General features: G+C 43.7%; 1 protein-coding gene across 2 annotated transcripts in view; it reads right to left on the reverse strand.

The window, feature by feature from the left end:
• Positions 1-20,705, reverse strand: part of ZBTB46 (zinc finger and BTB domain containing 46) — a 101,563-nt gene extending 80,858 nt beyond the window's left edge. For both annotated transcript variants that reach the window (XM_073607381.1, XM_073607380.1), the window contains exon 1: positions 20,581-20,705. The gene's annotated coding sequence lies outside the window, so the exon portion shown is untranslated. The remainder of the gene's footprint in view (positions 1-20,580) is intronic.
• Positions 20,706-21,479: the final 774 nt, after the last annotated feature.

Below are 21,479 nucleotides of genomic sequence, written 5' to 3' on the forward strand. Positions count from 1 at the left end.
CAGGGTTGTTAGGTGTTCTTTGAGCTGGGTCTAACTGACCTCCCTTCTGATGGTGCCTGCATAGTTCCAGGTTCCATGTCACTTGGCAGAGCCAACAGCATGATTGCAAAGGTGTCATACTGGTCACCCTTGTAAGGGTGGCATTATTCCCACTTACCACCACCAATGTAAGGGGCATTTTCCCAATGACCCCCAATAGACTAATCTTACCAGGCAGTCTCCTGAGATGTAATAATTATTTCAAGGGTTTCTCTCTGAGTAAAAAAGGTTGAGAAAGGCTGATTGCAAGTACAGAGTATACGTGTAGCTAAATATAGGCTAAACATAATAAAAACAGCCCAAAATCAGACAAAATCTGTATATCGTCTGTATTTAGCCTCACACATATTCTGTAATTATGGTAAAGCTTTCTTGCATTTAGAGCAGCCTCTCTCAACTAGGGTTCCTCCAAAAAGGTTGCTTGGGGTTCTTTGAGCAATGAGCAATTTCTGCCTCTCAGATAAGTAACCACTCACAGCAATGATCTTTTGAGCCATTTGACCTCAAACGTTAAAAGCATTCTTCCCAGCAACCCTCACACTAATGTAGCAAGAGCTGGAGATATAATAATTATTAGCAGAGGTTCCCTGAGGTTGGAACGTTTTATTAAAGGTTCCTGTGTGATTAAAAAAAAAAAAAGTTGAGAAAGGTTGATCTAGAGCAGCCATTCTTAACCAGGGTTCCATGAAAACCTACTGTTCCTCCAGAGCAGGGTTTCTCAATCAGGGTTCCCTGGAGCCCTAGGGTTCCACCAGAGGATGCTAGAGGTTCCTTGAGCAATAAGCAATTTCTGCTTCTCAGATAAGTTCCACTGATCTTTTTAGCAATCTTTAAGGGGGTAATTCTTCCCAATGACACAAGTCTAAGAAGCATTCTTCCCACTGACCATCACACTAATGTATCATGAGTTGTAGAAATAGTCATTTTTTTTTTAGAAGGGGTTCCCTGAGACCGGAAAGTTATTTCAAGGGTTCCTCTGTGTTGAAAAGTTTGAGAAAGGCTGATCAAGAGCTTGCTAAGGGTTTCTTGAGCAGTGGCCGACTGACCTCACGTTCGATGCGGCTTGCATAGTTCCAGAGCCAACGCCACATAGCAAAGTCACCAGCACGACCACAATGATCTTTTTAGCTGTTTACTGTATAAGAGTGCCATTCTGACCATTGTTGGGGTTGCAGTCTTTCTACTGACCACCGCTGTAAGGGTTGCAGTCTTCCTACTGAGCACCAATATAAAAGGGCATTTTTCTCACCAACCACCAAAAAATTGGTTTCAGTAAGGGTTCCTAAAGACATGAAAATATTTTAGGGATCCCTCTTCGTAAAAATGTTGAGAAAAGCTGATCTACAGTGTATGTGATATATCTGTTCTGAAGAAAGGGAGTAGCCATAGCATGCCTTCACAGTATTTTAATGTACCTACAATAAAATAGATTTTAAAATGGGCACAAGAGCTCTCCGATTGATACACAAAATACATAAGATGCCAGGCATTCCTATATCAAGAGCGTTATGGGATCTATTCTAGCACACCTCTTCCTACCAACATTCCTGATATGACCCACCCTGGGGGACTAAGGTCTGGTTCTCCTTATGGATGGAGGGCCACCATCCACTGAAAGAACGATCTGCATGCAGACAGGTTGCGTACCATTTCAATGGTTTACAGGCAACCTACGCAGATATAAGTAATGTTTTATTTTTCCTATTTGTGATCGTAATCTGAGAAAGTTGGGGGGGATATGCTAAAAAAAATGTTGCATATATGAGCCTTTGCATCCGCCTCCCAAAATTCCACTGTAAATTAGACGAGACACAGAGACGGAGGTGCTGACGAGAAAGGTGAGGAGCGGTGTGGTGTGACTTCCTCTTTAAACAGAAGAGGGTCCTATTTTTGAAGGAGGATGTACAAGTCTCAAAGACTGCGCCCACCGCCACCAGACCGCAGGCATTAGATCCTACAAGCACGACTACCACGAGCTTCCTGTACGGTGGTCACATATGCAGCACGTCAAAGGTGGGTGCATACTGTATGTACAGCATGCTCTTAAGACCCACAACCGGAGTAAAAACAGCAAAACATCATCGACCTACTTATTTTTGTAACTGATCCTTGGACACCAATAAACTACAGTATTGGTTTATTTTAAGGGGGGACTCCATTCCAGAGAAAAAAGTGGTGCACACAAACAAAAAAACGGACAACAAATCAACTCGCATTCGTCTCGCCATCCTTTGCAGTAGCGAATGTGCAATCCAGGAGGTCAAACCTTCAGAGTCTGGGTGTCTGTGCCCACCCGCCCTACATGAGGATGACTGAAAACATAGCTTAAAGTGGTTGTAAACCCTTCCATATGTCCAATGAAGTGACTGGCCTCAGGTGATACATAGAGTTAAACTTAGTTTGTACCTATCTGCAGCCCCCTCCACTCTACAGCCAAAGTGGCAAACTCATACACTTTGAGCTTTCAGAAAAAAAGAGGGGGGCGGAGACCTGAAGTCACACTCTGCAGAGCTCAAAGAGGAGAACTCTGAAAGTGGATTGGAGGGAAGAGACACACTCCCACTTCACACAGGAACAGAGTTGAGGCTGTCAATCGGCTGGAGCACCCACCCGTCACCTTTTTTCTCTTGGTGTCAGGAAAACTTGTCAGAAGTGATTCACGTTGATAGCAGAGGAATGCTCTCCTCTCCCCTGCAGCTGCGGCTGACTGACACAAGGAGTCACGTGAAAAAAAAAGTGTACTTACCGTACCGTTTTTCAGCCCACTCTGGTCCAGTCACAAGACTCCTTGTGTCAGTCAGCCGCAGCTGCAGGGGAGAGGAGTGCATTCGACAACGTCTGGGGAAATCCAGGAGCAGCAATGTCACCTATAGGCTCTCCCAGCTGTTGTCGGTGCTTCCTCTTCTTCCCTGCAGCCACTTCTGACTGACACAGGGAAGCTGGGTCACATGACCGGGGATTAGAGCGGGCTGAATATAGGTTAATCGGCGTAGGTAGCAGGAGGCGGGAGAGGAACATTTTTAGGGGTAGTTAGGGTTAGGCAGGGATTTTACTTGAATTTCTGTGGACTGCAAGCCCGCTATTAGAAACAAAATAGGCAATAGTGTCGTCACTCAGCTTTCCGGTGGGATTCTGGGAAAGCAAAGGACTATTCACTATTGGCTAGGCAATAGTGGTAGGTAGCCAAGGTATTTTATTTTTTTTAACTTTGTACTATAGTCTTTGCAATTCGGGTGGGGGCCGATATATAGCTCTTAATGGCTGTGGACTGCAAGCTGCTCTTTAAAGGGCATATACATAGTACAATCTTTGTTCGAACCCCAACCAAGACACTACCTGAATGGAGTTTGCATGCCCCCCCTCCCCATTCCCTATCTGCATGGAGTTTGCAGGTTTCTCTGGACACTCCGGTTTCCTTCCACACTCCAAAGGCATGCTGGTAGGTTAACCTGTCTGAATTGACCCTCCTATGTGTATGTATGGATGCGAGGCAGGGCCTTTAGAGTGTATGCTTCTTGAGGGCTGGGACTGATGTCAATATACAATATGTAAAGCACTGTGTAAAATGGTCTGCACATTACAAATGCCTGTAATACATAAATAACTAAATAAAAAAATAAATAAATAAATGTGCTCTTAAGCTGCAGTACCTCGTAACACGCATCGTCTTTCAAGAAAATCCCCAGCTGAGCTCCGTACTGTTAAAAGCAATAGTACAATGTCCAGAAATCTCTGAGCATTTAAAAGGCTTGCCTAAAGCACCCAGAGTAGGAATAGATCCTCAGACTTCTAGTAAGGGGAGGCAAGACCACACAGAGATAAAGACGGACAGCCCAGTGTTTGACACGGCATGGAAGTATCAAAAATTATATATATATATTTTTTTTTTCTAAAGTAAAGTTTTTAATTTTGGAATCACTATGGTGTTACCTTATGCTGTCACGTCTGAAGTAGTGCCTGGCTGGCTGGGTAGGTCTTCAGGAGTCTACTGTAAAACGTGAGAAAAAACACTGTAGGTTTCCAAGTGTTGACAATGGATATATTGATCCGTCCGTGAGAACAACATCAGACGGAAACAGCATCAATGGATGAGTAGTAAGTGCATGCTCTTACCGAATCAGGTGGACTCCACTGTCAGCGACATGGAGTCTTAAAGGCAATGTGACACACATGGCAGATGTGGAGATATCCAGGTAGTTGGGACCTCTGGGACGGACTCCACGGGAACTACAGAAACCATACGAGTCAACCGTCAGCCCCAGTAGAAGACCCGTAGGTCGAAACGCGTTGGGATGCTATACCACTTTCCATGTTGCCCTTGATTTTAATGTGATCACTTTTATTATTACAATTGTTTTTTTAGAAATAAAAACACCCCCTTTTATCTGCACTATGTGGAAGCATTTTTTTTTTCTCCACATACTATCCTGACGGGAGTGAGTGTCCCGCCCTGGTACACCTGGTACACCCTCCCTACAAGATTCCAGTCTCGAGTTCCAGTAGTGACAGTTGACTCGTATGGTTTCTGGAGTTCCCGCAGAGTCCATCCCAGAGGTCCCAACTACCTGGATATCTCTACATCTGCCATGTGTGGCACACTGCCTTTAAGACTCCATGTCGCTGACAGTGGAGTCCACCTGATCCGGTAAGAGCACGCACTTACTACTCATCCATTGATGCTGTTTCAGTCTGATGTTGTTCTTAGGAGTCTACTGTACAACAGAGGCGTCAATCAGAGCTGGTAATGAGAAGAAGGGCAGCTTGCGGGAGCACAGTGCGCCCCAGATATACGCCCCACATGGAGATACTGGCCCAGTTTCCTCTGTTTCTGCGAGCAGATGCCACAATTTACTTATTACACTCCAGAGAGATATATATATATATATATATATATATATATATATATATATATATATATATATATATATATCTCTTCTCAAAGAAGCAGTTTAAGAAGTTCCAGCAGAAGATTTGTGAGCAGAGAAAGCTATGCTTTAAGTTTAAGTCTGGATTGGGGCTGGAAACTTGAAGACTTCAAAGAGCATTGGGAGGGATGGAGTCTTCAGTCTTGTGTCCGGGCTTTCAAGAAGTTCTGCAGGTTGTGTGTGTGTCCAGGTGCACACACTCATTATAAGGCAGATCTGAGCATAGCTCAGGGGAATTGGTGTTGGAGCAGTCGCTGCAGCCAGGAGGAAGGCGTGCTACTGTTTAAAAACCCAGGCAATGTCCTTGAGACGGCACTCCATGTGGGAGAGGTTCCAGGTCAGTGGACTGAGAGAGTTGGGCAAGCTGAGAGAGTCGGGGATACCATAGCTTGAGACAACTGGAAGAGAGAGTCACGGGGACCAGAGGGGACACCAGAGAAGCGTGAAAGCCTGGAGTGTCAGGGGAGCCCCCTCCTAGAGGCCAGGAGTGGGCCTGCGCAGCAAGGTACTGCGCGCCCAAGGCTGAGTGAGCCTTAAGAGCCAGGTGGATTGGCATTTTTCATTTTGTGTATTTCTGCTGGAGAAGAACCACTGTGGGGGCAATCCATATGTGTATGAACTTTCATTTTAGTTACTTTCAAAAACTGAAGTTCCCGTTACATATACACATACACACACACACACACACATACGGCCAGGCAACAGCCTTTCCGCTCATAGAGGTCCTGGTTCTGTGCATCCGATACTGCGGCACTGCTCTCCCCCTTAAAGGGAAAGTACAGTGTGTTTCTTCAGTTACTACTATACCCATTATGCCCTTTATTTAGTTCAATCTTATTTCATTGAGAGATACAAAAAGGTAGATTAATACCAAGTAGGAATAGAGGCAAAGGTCCATTCGGACCAATAAGAGTATAAAACTTACAGTTGCACATATACATGTTCAAAATCAGAAGATTAAAACAAGAAAAAAAGAAAAAGAAAATGTAAAAAGAACAGGTGGTTACACAGAAGTCAAGGGATACATATTAGCACTATAACTATAAGCAAGAGACCTCAAAAATAGCTTAGCGAGATACTTTGTTGTGAGGAAAAGGGCAAGGAAATATATACTAATAACACTAAGGTTTTTGACATGAGAGATATGCTGAGGGAATCACAGACATATATCCGATGTCAACGGACACACGGGGTGAAAACGCGACCCTTGGACAATATATTGCTAGAAGGGAATTCAAGGGACAGATGAGAAAGAGAAAAGACACAAAGGAGCAAGGAAGGAATACACTCCAACAAAGGCTATTAGGAGGGGATGGCAGATCCACCAGCCGCCCAATCAAGGAACTCCGAAGAGTAGTGGAACATGGACCATGTGGTCCAAGTGAGAAAGAACTGTTCTTCCTGTCCAGTTTCTGGAGCCAGCAGACATTCCAGATCCCTTATACGATTCACCTCAAATCGGAAATCGCCCAGTCCCCCCAAGGAAGGTATAGTCTTCATTCTCCAGTGGTGAGAAATAACTACCCTGGCAGTCTTTCTTCACAGATTTGAAGGATCCAGGAAGCATAGACAAGAGGACCACTTCAGGTGAGGGTTGGAGGTTGGATAGAAGTCACCATCAACTTACAGTACAGGTCAAGAATTTGTTGCCAAAATCTTCGTACGGGGGTGGTGGGACAATCCCATCAGATGTGGAGCATGGTGCCTCTGGATACAAGACATCGCCAGCAGGTGTTTCCGATAGAGAAGGGATGAAGTGATGGATGATCAACGGATATCATTCGCTTAAACCCTTTTTCTTGCGTTGTAGTAGCAAGGGAGAGTTTATGGGTTAAAATAAAGCACTTTTGCCAGTCTACGAGAGAAATAGAGTGCTGTAGTTCTGATTCTCACACCTGTATGTAAGGAGGAAGGTCAGGGGGACATCCCCTTATGCCCTTTATAGTCAATTAGCCAACAATCTGAGAAAAATTGGAACAGTAAAACACAGTCAATGTGCTAATATATTAAGCATAATGCATAGCTCTCCTAGGAATGGTCAGCCAAGTCTGTCTTGTTGGGTTCATCTACAATAGCAGTCATAGACTTGAAGAGCCCAATCACACTAGGCTTTGTGTTACCATGCATGCGTTGATGTACACTGCATTAGGGCATCCCAATAGTTTGGAATGGCATTGGCTTCACACAACGCAGGTAAAAAAAATATCTTGTGGGAAGACGATCATGCGCTGTGCCAACCAGTATTCCCCGGGATCTTGTCGGCAGGAGGATAACATTACCTCCTGCACTACGGAAATCACAGAAAGATATCACATTTTTTTGCACTTTGTTGTAGCCTTTAAAGAGATTCTAAAGGCAAGATATTTTTTTACCTTAATGCATTTCCTGCAATAAAAGAAGATTGGTCTGAAGCTGCATCTGTCCCCCGGCATCTCTAACACTGAGAACCAATCGATCGAACACCGCCGAGCACACGATTCTCACAGCTCCATGAGCAGAGAGCTGGTGACTGTCAGTCACCAGCTCTCTGCTCTGCTTTGCCCCCTCGCTCACTGGAGCGCTGGGCTGTGGAGGGGGTGGGAGCAGCTGGACTCAGGCTCTCAGTGGCTCACTGAGAGGCTGAGCCAGGTGCCGGTCCAGGCATGTGGGCGGATCCCGACTCCATTGTCGCGATCTTGCCTGAGCCTGGACCGGCTCTGTGACGTCAGCTGACAGCGGTCTTTAGCCAGCTGAAAATGGGACACAGGAGTGCAGAAAGAACTGCACTCCTGTGATCGAGAGGAGAAGTACAGCCAAACGAGCTTTGGCTGTACTTCTCCTTCAAGGTAAAAAAAAAAAAAAGTTTCAGTATGTGTATCGCTCCCTCACCTCCGTATATATTTACCAGAGTCCTATACTGATCCAGCACTGCTCTCTCTCTCTCCATCTTCACATAGACACAGTGGTAGCCATGTCTATAGCCGCACACAGCCCAGCTCGGGTGCAAGCCTGCAGGTGCATGCCCCATAGAAAGCAGCTTTCTATGGTGGCACATGAACAAGAGGAGGAGCCTAGAGCGCAGGTGGGGGACCCTAGATAAGGAGTATTGAAGCCGCTGCCTGAATATAATAGCACACTTGAATGGAATCCTTTTGTTTTTATCGGTCAGTCTGACTGCCGATTTAAAAAAAAAAAAAAAAAGGAAGTGTAATATTTATTTTTTAATATAAAAAAAATGTATATATATATATATATATATATATATATATATATATATATATATATATATATATATATATATATATATATATATATATATATATATATATATATATATAAATTATTTTTTTTTTTTAATTAAAAAATAAATATTACACTTATTTTTTTATTTTTTTTTTCTAAATCGTCAGTCAGACTGACCAATAAAAACAAAAGGATTCCATTCAAGTGTGCTATTATATTCAGGCATATATATATATATATATATATATATATATATATATATATTATATATATATATATATATATATATATATATATATATATATATATATACATATATATACACACATATACACACACACACACCACCAGCCCTAAGATGCCACAAACAGCACATGGGGGTGACAACACGTTGTATAAGCCACAGTTCCACAGGCTCCGTGTCACTGCCCCGCCTCCTGCCTGTTTTTCAGGCTCCTAGTCAGGAACAACACAATGGTGATGCCCAACCTAAACGCTCTTCCTTCTGAAAACAAAACTGAGTATCTTTACTTCCCACTGATTGGCTTGCAGAACAGCCTCTCTCGTTGAAAGCCAGATATAAATCCCATCGTTTGTAGACAGTATAACTTTTTGCACAAACCAATCAATGTACGCCTATTGGGATTTTTTTTTTTTTTTACCAAAAATCCGTAGCAGAATTGATGAAGTAATTTTTTTTTTTATTAAATGTTTTATAGCAAAAAGTGAAAAATATATATTTTTTTTTAATTGTCGGTCTTTTTTTTGTTTATAGCGCAAAAAATACAAAACCGCAGGAGGTGATCAAGTACCACCAAAAGAAAGCTCAATTTGTGGGGGAAAAAAAAGGACATACATTTTAGTTGGGTACAGCGTTGCACACGGCTGTACAATTGTCAGTTAAAATAACGCAGTGCTGTATCGCAAAAAATGGCCTGGGCGTGAAGAGGGGGTAAACCTTCTGGAGCATAAGTGGTAAATGCTTATTTATAGCCCAATAATATTATTTCAAGCCTTGGATGGAGTATGGAAGGCTAAGAACCTCTGCCAGGTTATTATTGCTCTGTGGGTCCCCCTTCGGGAGATGAACCCTCTACATTTGTCTTGGCGAAGTACTGTAACCAAGGTAGAAACTGATCCAAAATATTATGGTCGTTGCCATTCTTCCTGTTGTATCTCCAGAACAGGAAGTGAAGGCAAATCTCAAGATCAGGTCACAGTCAGCTCTTTAAAAAAAAAAAAAAAAAAATGAATAATAATAGTTTGGCTAAAGATGACTTCTGTGGCGGAAACCAACTTCATGGCTCTAACAGAGGCACTAAAGAGAAGTAAAAGTGTTTTATATATGGAAGTGGAATTGAATTTGTCCGCCCCGGTGGCACCCATCTGCAGCTGGCACACAAGGCTGCTGTGCCCCGGCTCAGGTAAGGCAGTGATTGGGTTGTCGCCGGCTGTAGCCTGGATACCTCTGTCAGCGCTCAGCCCTGGGGGAGAACGGTGCAGATGAGCCTCAGCCAATTCCCCATGTGGAGGTTACAGGAAGGAGGAGGAGGGGAGGGAACCCGGGAGAGACACAAAAAAAGAAATAAGGGAAAGGTGAAAGTCGGGGGGGGGGGGGTTAAGAAGAGGAAGGGTGTAATGGGAGGAGGAGGAGGAGGAGGAGGAGGAGGAGGAGGAGGAGGAGGAGGCTTCATGTTGGCACACAACACCTCTCTGCTAAGCTTAGCACTCACCACCCTGCCCCACACCGGCACACCTTAGCAACCCCAAAAAAAAAAAAAAAAAAAAAAAACCAACAGGCTTACACAGCTGTACACTGCACTGTATACCATCCCACCCAACTGTCACCTCCCCCCCCCCCCCCCAGCTACAAACCGGCACTGTATACCAAGAGCAGATCCCCCCCCCGGCTGCTGCAGAACTACTCATCCCATCCAGCCTCACCCGTAATAAAAACATTCACCTAAAATCTGTAATCGTCATTTTGCTACTTGGGTTTCCCCTGATCCTTTGGTGAGCAGCTGAAATAATGTAACAAAATATTAAAAGAAGCTAAAAATGTTATAAAACTCTTTAGGCCCCTCTCACGCATGCTGTCCGTTTTTCATCCATGCGTTGACGGATGTAAACGGATTTAAATGGATGATTTACATCCACATGCGTCATCATTCGTTTTTTTTTTTTAAACTGACCGAAGTGATTAAACTGAACAAAATGGTCTATTTTTCATCCGTTTTTGCATTGGTAGTGGATGTAAAAAAAAAAAAAAAAAAATGGATGATGAAAAAAATGGATGAAAAACTGATGAGCACTGATGAAAAACGCACAAGCACTGATGGAAAATGAATGAGCACTGATGGAAAACGAATGAGCATTGATGAAAGACAAATGAAAAACTGATGAGCTCTGATGGAAAACGCACAAGCACTGAAGGAAAACGGATGAAAAACGCATGAGCACTGATAGAAAACAGATGAGCACTGATGGAAGACGAATGAAAAACTGATGAGATACAAATGAAAAACTGACGAGCACTGATGAAAAATGCACGAGCACTGATGAAAAATGCACGAGCACTGATGAAAAATGCACGAGCACTGATGAAAAATGCACGAGCACTGATGGAAAATGCACGAGCACTGATGGAAAATGCACGAGCACTGATGGAAAATGGTTGAAAAACGCACAAGCACTGATGAGCACTGATGGAGAACGCACGGGCACTGATGGCAAACAGATGAGCACTGACGGAAAACTGATGAGCACTGATGAGATACAAATGAAAAACTGACGAGCACTAACGAAAAACGCACGAGCACTGATGGAAAACGGATTAAAAACGCACGAGTACTGATGGAAAACGCACGGGCACTGATGGTAAACGAATGAGCACTGATGGAAGACGAATGAAAAACTGATAAACACTGATGAAAAACGCACGGGCACTGATGAGCACTGATAGAAAACACACGAGCACTGATGTAAAATGGATGAGCACTGATGGAAAACTGATGAGCACTGATGGAAAACTGATGAGCACTGATGGAAAACTGATGAGCACTGATGGAAAACTGATGAGCACTGATGGAAAACGCATGAAAAATGCATGAATACTTCATCCATTTTGACGTGACTGAACTAATGAAATGAACCGTCAGCATGTGTGAAAGGGGCCTTGGGGTCCTTTCACACATGCGGATATTCAGGTCTCCCTGTGTTTTTCAGACGGACCTGAACGGACGCTCCACGCAACCCTATTTTCCATCTGTCTGGCGGATCGAATCGGATGAAAACGTTTAGGAGGATCGGTTTTCATTTGATCTCCCCATAGAGGAGAGCGGGGCTCTGACAGGTCGGTTTCTGCACAGTGAGCGGAGACGGACTTGTCAGCGGGGGATCAACGGAGCCATACCTGCTGAGCAAGCGGAGTCTGTGAAAAACGGACAAGCATGTGTGAAAGAGCCCTGCAAAAAATGGCAAGCGAGCGCACGCGTTTCTGCGCATCTAGTGTAGGGCGTCATATTCATTTCAATGGCTGACCTACGTGCAAGAAACGTGGACAAGACGACCCTTTTCCAAAAATTCACCACTCCATGTGGTTTGGCACGTGTCAGCAGATGCGTGGGGTGCCATTAACACATATTGGGCAGCGAATTCCTGTTTGTTTTTTTGGGAGAGTACGATTTTGCTCACGTTCCCGAAATGCAAAGGTGTGCACCTAGCTTTAGGCTTTATACAACGTGGGAAACGGCGGGAATCCCGCATCGCACGTGATTCGCAGGGAGCCCACACTGCCCTCCACGGATCTGCTGCGGGTGCCAACAGAAAGTTAAAGACACCCTCAGATTAAAGTTGCCACCTCATCCCTTTAAACCCGAACACCTTTGAATTACACAGGTTTTGAGGCTAATTAAATGCAGATAAGGCACCAAGTGAGTTTAATTACCACCTTAATCAGCCTCAGAGCCCGTGTAATTAATATGTGTTCAGGTTTAAAGGGATGAGGTGGCAACCATAGTGAACACCCATGCGACCCGATTCCAGTGTGGACTAAAAAAAAAAAAAAAAAGAGTCCTACACCATTTCAGGAGCACCAGTGACAGCTCTGAACCTGGATTCCCAGCCACTCTTCTCTTAGGAACCCAGCCAACAACTCAGAACCTGAATTCTTGGGTCACATCCATCTTGGGAACCCCCACCGACACCTCCACACCTCGGTTCCCAGCCACATCCACCTGCGGTGGTGCTCACAGGGGACCATCATTCTTGCTTCTGGACTATCCTTGGAGAAAAAGGGGAGGTTTTGAAAAGGTTGTAGTGGTTGGAAAAGCCAAGAATTCCAGGCCATATCAGCTTCCAGTTGATCACCATCCACCTATAAACAGAAGAAGGATCTGTTCTGGGTGGAGTGATCCCTTTGAAAACTTATCTCAAGTCCCAAGTGACCAGACACCGGTCAGCTGAAGAGCATCTCTAGATGCATAGATGGAGTGTGTAAGGGTCAGACCCCAATCGCTGTCCGTAACCCCACTGGGGAAACTCGCTCTACTCTTTGTATCAATGACCAATGTTACTGAGAAACAAAGCGAAGGGAAATCCAAAATGTGACTTGTCCCTCGAACAAGAGGTAAGAGGAAAGTTATCAAAAGTGACACCTCTTCCAATAACAAATGTTGGACCTCCTGCACACTCGGTGCCGAGAAGTGATCTGGGAAGTACAAAGAATTTTTTCTGGCCTTCTGATGTTTCCGGCTAGAACGCAGTTTTTTAGCACATCGTTGGGTTTGCACAGATTTACTTGTGTTTAGAGTTTCTGATTGGATCCCGAACCCATCGAATTCTGTCTTCTCTAAATGCAGCAGAAACAGATAGCACCTAAACATAGGAAAACGCTCCGTGTGAATATCACAAGTGGAAAACCATTAAATGCATTTAGAAATGTCCTCTAATCGCATCGCCTAGGACTTCTTTCGATTGATCCGATTGGCTCTGCAGGGGGGTCTGTCTACGATTCCCCTGCTGAGAAAAGCAGAGGGGATGGATGACAGGTCCATGTACACTCTGCAGAGCCCGCTCTGCTATATGGGCGGCTGGATGTAAACAAACCGGCTGTCCGTTTACACCCGACTGCCTTCCAATCCAATCCATCTAGGACTGATACCCTACCTTTTTTTTTTTTTTTTTGACGACTGGATCGGATTAGAGGTAGGCGGGTATAAACGGACACAAGGCCGTTTACACCCGCCAGTCCATAGGGATACAAGGACCATCCGATCAGGTCCGCCTGAAAAAACAAACAAAAAAAACAGACAGGCGGACCTGATTGGGTTTCCCCATGTGAAAGGGGCCTAAGGCTTATCATACACAAGTAGTGGGCGGGGCAATAAAAACATGGCGACCAAAGAGGTGAGTTTACATTGCAGCACCTGCTATGCTCTGGGCAATTTTAGGCTCCGTTTCCACTACTGCGAGTTGTTCTGCAACTTGACACATGTGAAGTCGCATGACAAGTCAAAATCCATGTATTTCAATGGTCCCCGTTCTAATTGGTGCGACTCCAAAAAAAAAAAAAAAGGTTTTGTACTACGTTGTTCCAACTTCGGTGCAACTTGTTCTCCCATGGTTCTCACCAATCGCATGACATCACATCAAAAATCGCATTGCAAAGTCGCACTGTAAATCGTGCGACTTTGGGGTCTTAATGGTGGAAACCTAAGCCTTAATGCCGGTCAAACTCACCCAGTGAATTCAATGGAACTGCAATGCAACCACGTGCCAAAAGTGGCTATAGCAGGAGCGGCGCAATGTTTCTTTTACTCCTGTTTTTATTAAAGCAAGATTGGAAACAGCATTGAGACATTACATACAACTTGACACAGAGCTAAAATTCATAGTGTCGCCCAGCTTTCCAAAAAGAATAAAAAATAAATGAAAAAAACAAGCAATAAACAACTTTTAATACCACGCTTTCTCACAAAGCAAGTCAGAATACAAATCATTCAAATCGGTCAGTAGAATTGGCAAACAATGGGCAGGGGTGGCGCTATATTTCAATGTAAAATCCCCACCGAGATAGAATTATTCCCCCCCTGGGAATCAAAAAACAGGCATGCAGGGGACAACAGTATTGCCTACTGAACGCCTGTCAACTTCGACCTGAAAGCGATTTACCACAGATCGATTTTTAGAGTGTGGTAAAGTCTGCCGCCCATCTTGAAGAGGCCTAAGAGGGTATTTTCTCTCACTTTCTTTTTCACTTCCTGTTGCATCTCTGTAAAAGGAAGTGAAGGAAAATTTCTCAAAAAAGGCACAAAGGCGGCAAAAAACAAAACAACAAAAAAAAAAAAAAAAAACTAGCAGATAGAGCTGCACGATTCTGGATAAAATCAGAATCATGATTTTTTTTTGCTTAGGATAAAAATGACGATTCTCTGCGTACCATCATCTTTCACATTGCAATATACAAAACAAAAAAAAAAATTGGGCTAACTTTACCGTTTTACTTTTATTTTTAAATTCATTGAAGTGTATTTTTTTCCCAAAAAATTGCGTTTGAAAGACCGCTGCACAAATACAGTGTGAAATATCGCAACGTCTGCAATTTTCTTCTCTAGGGTCTCTGCTAAAATTATTATTGCTTACAAATTAAAATCATTTTTTTTTTTTTTAAGCAACAAGTGTCAGAAAAAGGCCTACCCTTTAAGTGGTTGAGCTGACCTCATTTGCAGAAGTTCATCCCTCTGATATCTAAAAGAACAGAATGGTACAGTGGGGTGTTATTTACTAAACCTCGAGTGTGCAAAATTTGGCGCAGCTCTGCATAAAAACCAATCAGCTTCCAGGTTTTATTGCCAAAGTTTAATTGGATAAACGGAAGTCAGAAGTGGATTGGCTACCACGCACAGCTGCACCAGATTCTGAGTGCTCCAGTTTTAGTAAATCTCCCCCTATGTTTGTTTTTATTTATTACTTTTCCAGCTTTTTTTTTATTTATTTTTTTTTGACAGCTGTTAGCAGGGAACTGCTCTGCACTTGTTACATGAATCATGGAAATGCTGGATTAAGATCGTGAGGGGAGTTTTTTTTTTAAAGATTAATCGTGCAGCTCTACTAGCAGGGTTATCCCTGTCAACTCTATCAAAAATAATAAAAATAAAAAATAGTTTGGGCTATAAATACACTTTCAATTTCCAACTGGAGGTTTCTAGTTCCAGAAGACTCGTGAAGAAAGATACCCGCATCAGAAATCTCCAGTTTCGCCTACTTATCCCGGTTAGGTCGATAGTAATGCTAGATTATTATTTTTATTTTTTTTTTAACACTAGTGGGTGTACCAGAGTTGGAAATTCCGGCACCAAGATCTCAGCATGCAAATTCCCCCAAAATATAAGCAGCCACTGCGTGATTTATCCCAGGGGTTGGCAACCTGGGGGCCCTCCGGCTGTTGCAGAACTACAAGTCCCATCATGCCTCTGGGAGTAATTGTAACTGCCAGCCTTGCAATGCCTCATGGGAAATGTAGTTCCACAACAGCTGGAGGGCCCCAGGTTGCCTACCCCAGATTTATCCTATATATATATATATATATATATATATATATATATATATATATATATATATATATATATATATATATATATATATATATATATCCACCCAAACTGAAATACAAGTTTTGAGCAGACTAACCCTTTAAACACACTTCCACTGTCAATTCAATTTTTTTTTTTTTACGACAACTGGACAACCACAACTCACCTTGTACCCTCCTACTCCACACACAAGAGCAATAAACGCGGCTTATAAACCCACGCCCAACAACGTCATGCAAAACCCCCCACCCACGCTGAGTAAGACGCATCTTCAAATCTGTGATCAGTTTACACAAACGTAAGTTTTATGAGTGCAATGTCACCTTTGATGGAGATTAGTAAGGAAGCTAATAAAAGGGATCCGTTATGTTAGACACCAGGTAAGGTGTGGGAAAATCTGAAACTGACCCACAGAGCTTACAATTAGCATCCTTCTGACTGGTAAATATCAACAAGTATAGAGAGGCTTTCTTAGGTGTAAGTATTTGGTTATGGTCTGGTCAAGATTAAAATAAAATTAATAAAAAAAAAAAAAAAAAAAAATCGCATTTTGTAGTCTTGCTTATATTACAATAAGATAAGATATTCTGACCTGTCTCCTTCATATTAGACTCCACACAGGAAATATAGACATTAATAGACATTTCCACCTCTTCTTAGGGGATTCACATTTTAGATTTGCTATACAGAACTGGCATGTAAATAAAAATGTAAATGTATGTATAAATTCTCAGAACACATTAAAGTGGTTCTGAAGGCCCAAAGTTTTTTTTTTTTTTTACCCAAATGCACTCTTTGAAAGTTAAAAATGAAAAAAAAAAAAAAATCTACCGCGTGCAGCTCCTCCTTGATACCAACCTCGGCTCTCTGCGGACTCTCCCTCCTCATTGGCTGAAACAGCAATGGGAGCCATCGTGTCAATCCCAGCCAGTGAGCCAATGAAAAGAGAGAGGGGACGGGGCCGAGCCACGGCTCTACTTTTGAATGGACACACAGAGCAGTGGCAGGAGGGAGGGGCCAGGAGCGCCGGCAGGGGACCCCAAAAGAGGAGGAACTGGGCTGCTCTGTGCAAAACCAACTGCACAGAGCAGGTAAGTATGATATGTTTGTTTTTTGTTTTTTTTAAAACTTGCCTTTAATATCACTTTAAGAACATTCTGTCCACAGACACAGCGCTGTTCTTCTTAACAGGCTGAACCCCTACAATAAAGACACATAGTGAGCCCCTACAATATAGACACATAGTGAGCCCCTACACTATAGACACATAGTGAGCCCCGACAATATAGACACATAGTGAGCCCCGACAATATAGACACATAGTGAGCCCCGACAATATAGACACATAGTGAGCCCCGACAATATAGACACATAGTGAGCCCCGACAATATAGACACATAGTGAGCCCCGACAATATAGACACATAGTGAGCCCCGACAATATAGACACATAGTGAACCCCTACACTATAGACACATAGTGAACCCCTACAATATAGACACATAGTGAGCCCCAACAATATAGACACAGAGTGAACCCCTACAATATAGACACAGAGTGAACCCCTACAATATACACACATAGTGAGCCCCGACACTATAGACACATAGTGAGCCCCGACACTATAGACACATAGTGAGCCCCGACACTATAGACACATAGTGAGCCCCGACACTATAGACACATAGTGAGCCCCGACAATATAGACACATAGTGAGCCCCGACACTATAGACACATAGTGAGCCCCTACAATATAGACACATAGTGAGCCCCTACAATATAGACACATAGTGAGCCCCGACACTATAGACACATAGTGAGCCCCGACAATATAGACACATAGTGAGCCCCTACAATATAGACACATAGTGAGCCCCGACAATATAGACACATAGTGAGCCCCTACAATATAGACACATAGTGAGCCCCGACAATATAGACACATAGTGAGCCCCGACAATATAGACACATAGTGAGCCCCGACAATATAGACACATAGTGAGCCCCGACAATATAGACACATAGTGAGCCCCGACAATATAGACACATAGTGAACCCCGACAATATAGACACATAGTGAACCCCGACAATATAGACACATAGTGAACCCCGACAATATAGACACATAGTGAGCCCCGACACTATAGACACATAGTGAACCCCAACAATATACACACATAGTGAGCCCCGACAATATAGATACATAGTGAGCCCCGACAATATAGACACATAGTGAACCCCGACAATATAGACACATAGTGAGCCCCGACAATATAGACACATAGTGAGCCCCGACAATATAGACACATAGTGAGCCCCGACAATATAGACACATAGTGAACCCCGACAATATAGACACATAGTGAACCCCGACAATATAGACACATAGTGAACCCCGACAATATAGACACATAGTGAGCCCCGACACTATAGACACATAGTGAACCCCAACAATATACACACATAGTGAGCCCCGACAATATAGATACATAGTGAGCCCCGACAATATAGACACATAGTGAACCCCGACAATATAGACACATAGTGAGCCCCGACAATATAGACACATAGTGAGCCCCGACAATATAGACACATAGTGAACCCCGACAATATAGACACATAGTGAGCCCCGACACTATAGACACATAGTGAGCCCTGACAATATAGACACATAGTGAACCCCGACAATATACACACATAGTGAGCCCCGACAATATAGACACATAGTGAGCCCCGACAATATACACACATAGTGAGCCCCTACAATATACACACATAGTGAACCCCTACAATATAGACACATAGTGAGCCCCTACAATATAGACACATAGTGAGCCCCTACAATATAGACACATAGTGAGCCCCTACAATATAGACACATAGTGAACCCCGACAATATAGACACATAGTGAGCCCCTACAATATACACACATAGTGAACCCCGACAATATAGACACATAGTGAGCCCCTACAATATACACACATAGTGAACCCCGACAATATACACACATAGTGAACCCCGACAATATACACACATAGTGAGCCCCTACAATATACACACATAGTGAGCCCCTACAATATAGACACATAGTGAGCCCCTACAATATATACACATAGTGAGCCCCGACAATATAGACACATAGTGAACCCCGACAATATACACACATAGTGAGCCCCGACAATATAGACACATAGTGAGCCCCTACAATATACACACATAGTGAATCCCTACAATATAGACACATAGTGAACCCCAACAATATAGACACATAGTGAACCCCAACAATATAGACACAGAGTGAGCCCCAACAATATATACACATAGTGAACCCCTACAATATATACACAGAGTGAGCCCCTACAATATATACACATAGTGAACCCCTACAATATAGACACATAGTGAACCCCTACAATATATACACATAGTGAGCCCCTACAATATAGACACAGTGAACCCCTACAATATATACATATAGTGAGCCCCTACAATATATAAACATACTGAACCCACATATGATATGCACGTACAGAACCTCTACATTATAAGCATGGACTGAAACCCCACATTATAAGCACATACTGAACCCTGCACATTATATTTACAATGACCCGTATACACACACAGCATTCTCCATACACTGCTTACAAATCTCATATTAAAAACACAGTCGCCCCCCTATACATAAACACACACAGTGTTACCTTTACATTATATACATATATGTTGTGTCACTCACTGAGTATATAATGATCCCTGCTCCCTCCCATACATTATATACACAACCTGTATGGCAAATAAATATACACACAGTGACTCCTTATATCCATGTACAGTTCCCATAAATTATACAAACTACACCATACACAAAATATGTACTGAGCATTACTCAGAAATTGTATGTATATATTCCCTATATCCCGAATGAGACAAACGCACAGCGTGCCCCATAAACACACATATAAGGGATCAGTGTGGACGGTATACACAGAGATGACTTTCCCCAGTCAACAGTGCCCCATATATCTATAATGGATTAGTGTGGACAGTATACAGAGTGATCATCCTCCCTGGTCACACACACTGCCCCCTATACATTGTATTGTGGACAGTATACACTTATATGAGCCCCCAGTCACACGCATACAGTATATCTATAGGAGATCAGTGTGGACAGTATACACAGAGATACAGTGTATCTATAGGAGATCAGTGTGGACAGTATACACAGAGATACAGTGTATCTATAGGAGATCAGTGTGGACAGTATACACAGTGATGATGTCTCTAATCACACATACAATGCATATATAGGAGATCAGTGCCGACAGTATACATTGTATCTATACATAGGAGTTCAGTGTGGACAGTATACACATATATGATCCACCAGTCACATACATTGTATCCATAGGAGATCAGTGTGGACAGTATACAGAGATACATTGTATCTATATATAGGAGATCAGTGTGAACTGTATACATTGTATCTATATATAGGAGATCAGTGTGGACAGTATACAGAGATACATTGTATCTATATATAGGAGATCAGTGTGAACTGTATACATTGTATCTATATATAGGAGATCAGTGTGGACTGTATACATTGTATCTATATATAGGAGATCAGTGTGGACTGTATACATTGTATCTATATATAGGAGATCAGTGTGGACAGTGTACATTGTATATCTATAGGAGATCAGTACACATCATGATGACCCCGCCCCCTCCCCGGTCACAGACGTGATCATGCACAGCGGAGCCCGGTCCCCCCTCCTCCTCCCGGTTCCTCTACCTGTGTCCAGTCTCCGGCCACTCCGCTGTCTGTCTCCGCTGCGCGTCCCCGACACTGTCAGACGGCGCTGGGGGAGGTGACAAGGCGCAGCACAGCCAGCCGGGGGGCGTGGCGTCTCAAGCCTCAGACGGAGTAAGAGGCCACGCCTCTGGGCCCTTTCCATTGGTGCAGAGTAGAGACACGGCCCTTCTTCCCGCCCAACCCGGGCGGGGAAAGGAAAAGTAGGGCGGACAAAAAGCATGGGGGCGGAAAGTTCATAGAGGCACGCCCACGCTGCCGGGAGTCATTCGTTCGGACATCAGGGTAGTCCAACCCTTTAGATCGAGGCCACGCCCTTATGTCAGCTACTGAGAGGACGAGCCTGTCTGCGATGGGTGGGATTTGGGAATAAGAACCACGTGGGAGACTCAAAGGACACGTGACCAAGGGAAATGCCATTCAGGGTCAGGGCTGGTTACCCCAGTTGGTTATAATGTGTCTGTTCTCCCTACTGCCCCCCCGGCCTTCAAACTACCCCAGTGCCACCCCCTCATCTTCTACCCCAGTGCCACCCTCCTACCCCCTCATCTTCTACCCCAGTGCCATCCTCCTACCCCCTCATCTTCTACCCCAGTGCCACCCCTACCCCCTCATCTTCTACCCCAGTGCCACCCTCCTACCCCCTCATCTTCTACCCCAGTGCCACCCTCCTACCCCTTCATCTTCTACCCCAGTGCCACCCCTACCCCCTCATCTTCTACCCCAGTGTCACCCCTACCCCTTCATCTTCTACCCCAGTGCCACCCCTACCCCCTCATCTTCTACCCCAGTGTCACCCCTACCCCCTCATCTTCTACCCCAGTGTCACCCCTACCCCCTCATCTTCTACCCCAGTGCCACCCTCCTACCCCTTCATCTTC

Source organism: Aquarana catesbeiana, linkage group LG12 (genome assembly GCF_042186555.1).
Source record: "Aquarana catesbeiana isolate 2022-GZ linkage group LG12, ASM4218655v1, whole genome shotgun sequence".
NCBI classification, from domain to species: domain Eukaryota; kingdom Metazoa; phylum Chordata; class Amphibia; order Anura; family Ranidae; genus Aquarana; species Aquarana catesbeiana.